Here is a 3,141-nt window from a genome sequence, read left to right as displayed (position 1 = left end):
AGGACTTACTATTTTCATAAAAATTGCACAGATGAAGGCTGGGCACAGGGGTGGCTCATGCCTCTAATCCCCTTGCTTTGGGAGGCCAAGGTGGGTGAATTGCTTGAGACCAGGAGTTCAAGACCAGCCTGGGCAACATGGCGAAATGCTCTCTCTACAAAAGAACCCCCCCCCCCCCGAAAAAATTAGCTGGGCATGGTAGAATGCACCTGTCGTCCCAGCTACTCAGGAGGCTGAGGTAAGAGGATCACTGGGGTCCAGAGGGTGAGGTTGCAGTGAGCCGAGATTGAACCACCACTGCCCTCCAGCCTGGGGGACAGAGCCAGACCCTGTCTCAGCAGCAGCAGCAGCCACAAAAAGGCACAGATGCCCTAAAAGGAAAAAATTTAGAAAAGATACAATAGATAAACAAAGGACCACCCAAGTTTCCTCCCTGCAAAACCGTCATTCAAGCTATGTTTCCATGTGGAGTCTCTAGATGGAGAGACAGATAGGCCTACTTTTATAAAATGGGATACTTTTGACAGTAAAAGTTATTAGAGGTAATTTTTCTTAACCTAGAAGACAAGGAAATAAGTAAAACCAAAGGGATCTGAACCTTAAATAAATATTACATTATCACCGATGGAATTCGTTCTTAAAAGATCCCTCTAAGTTTTTTTTTTTTTTTTTTTTTTTTTTTTTTTTTTTTTTTTTTTTGAGATGAAGTTTTGTTCTTTTTGCCCAGGCAAAAAGTGCAATGGCGCAATCTCAGCTCACTGCAGCCTCCACCTCCCAGCTTCAAGCGATTCTCCTGCCTCAGCTTCCCAAGTAGCTGGGATTACAGGCGCACACCACCACGCCCACCTAATTTTGTATTTTTAGTAGAGACGGGGTTTCACCATGTTGGCCAGGCTGGTCTTGAACTCCTGACCTCCAGTAATCCACCCACCTCGGCCTCCCAAAGTGCTGGGAATACAGGCATGAGCCACCACACCCAGCCAAGATCTGTCTAAGTTTAATAAGAGATTAGGAGAAACATTGCAATTGGAGTTACAGGTTTTTTTCAAATCTTTGTACTTTATTGTAAGCACAATTAACAATGGCATTCTCCTCAGACAAAATACTTAAATTAACCTAATGGCGGGATTTTTGAGAGAGTAATGTGAATTTGTCCTTCATTAAATCAGAAGATAGGCATGTTCTATGAAAAGTCTGTGACCAACTTTTCCTTTTGTATTAGTCCATTTTCATGCTGCTGATAAAGACATACCTGAGACTGGGCAATTTTCAAAAGAAGAAGGTTTAATGGACTCACAGTTCCATGTGGCTAGGGAGGACTCATGATCATGGTGGAAAGTGAAAGGCATGTCTTACATGGCGGCAGACAAGAGAACAGACTTGTGCAGGGAAGCTCCCCTTTATAAAACCATCAGATCTCATGAGACGTATTCACTATCGCGAGACTAGCACAGGAAACACCCACTCCTATGATTCAATTACCTCCCCCCAGGTCCCTCCCATAACACGTGGGAGTTGTGGAGACTATAATTCAAGATGAGATATGGGTGGGGACACAGCCAAACTATATCACCATTCTTGTCCTTCTCTCATGCACTCTTCACAGATGTGTATGTTCAGTGCTCTGAGTTCTGAATAAGCACAGCCATGTGTCCATCAAGATGTGCAGTGGTCCCATCATCCCCAAGAGTCTCTTCCCTGATGGGCTCCTCCTCCCTCACTTGGACCTTGGCAATCACTGATCTGCCTTCTGTACCTGTAGCTTTGCCTTTTCCAGAAAATAATAGAAGATAATCTGTGTTAGTCCATCCTCACATTGCTATAAAGATACTACTGGAGACTTGGTAATTTATAAACAAAAGATGTTTAATAGACTCACAGTTCTGCATGGCAGGGGAGGCCATAGAAACTTATAATCATGGCAGAAGGTGAAGGGGAAGCAGGGCAAATTTTCATCCTAGTGTTTTCATCACCGTATCTCATACCTCCTATTAGCTGTGTATGATGTTCCTTTTCAAGTCCCTGGCTTCAACATCTCCAGGGAGTGAATCTCCCACCTTCTGCTGGGGGTGGGGAGCATCATTATCTGACTGTATGGGCTCATAAAAGGGGGCCTGGGTTCTAAATGCTCATCAGACGCTTCGCCACTTCTGTTTCCAGCCTCTCTTGCACCCCAGCCTTCAGAGGGATTCTGGTCAATGCAGAGTTTTGTGGCTCAGATAGATTTTCTGTTCTCAGGTTCTTCACCCCGCAGGCACACACACGACTTAACTTTTTTTGATTTGCTGGGTCAATTACCACTCATTCATTCACTTTTTATCTTCCAAATTTTGATGACATCTCTTATCTGCTGTCATCTCTGTTATATTTGTTCTTGAGATCTTATGCCTTCAAGATATTCCTTTAGTGTCATTTTGGTAGGATTTCAGGAGGGAGTAAAGATAGATAGTGTGGTTGACCTGTTACCTGTCTCAAAGAATTTCCTCATTTATTTATTTATTTATTTTTGAGACGGGATCTTGCTGTGTTGTCCAGGCTGGAGTGCAGTGGCGTGACCACGGCTCACTGTTCCCTTGACTTCCCAGGCCCAAGTCACCCTCCCAAGTAGCTGAGACCACAGGCATGTGCCACTGTAGCCAACTAGTTTTTTTACTTTTGTAGAGATGAGGTCTCACTATGTTGCCCAGGCTGGCCTTAAACTCCTGAGCTCAAATGATCTTCCTGCCTCAGCCTTCCAGACGTTGGGATTACAAGTATCCGCCACCATGCCTGGCCCCCAAATTTACTCTTTATCCATGAAATTCAATGACTCAGTGTGTGCTGGTGGTGTGTATTCTCTATCAAATGTCCTAATCTGAAGAATCAGTTTGTCTTTATGTAAGGGAGGTTTTCTTGTAACTTGGAATACTTTTTTCCTGTATTATTTATTGCTGCTGTAGCAATTTTTTTAGTGTAGGATCATCTTTGGCTTTCTTCAATACATATTGGCTTCCTTCTGATTACTTTCTTTTCTTTCCTTTTGTTGTTGTTTGTTTGAGACAGAGTCTTGCTCTGTCTCGTCAGGCTAGAGTGAACTGGCACGATCTTGGCTCACTGTGGCCTCCGCCTCCTGGATTCCAGTTATTCTCCCGCCTCAGCCTC

The sequence above is a fragment of the Cebus imitator genome, unplaced genomic scaffold, assembly GCF_001604975.1.
Source record: "Cebus imitator isolate Cc_AM_T3 unplaced genomic scaffold, Cebus_imitator-1.0 Scaffold141, whole genome shotgun sequence".
NCBI lineage: Eukaryota > Metazoa > Chordata > Mammalia > Primates > Cebidae > Cebus > Cebus imitator.
This window is presented reverse-complemented; position numbering follows the sequence as displayed.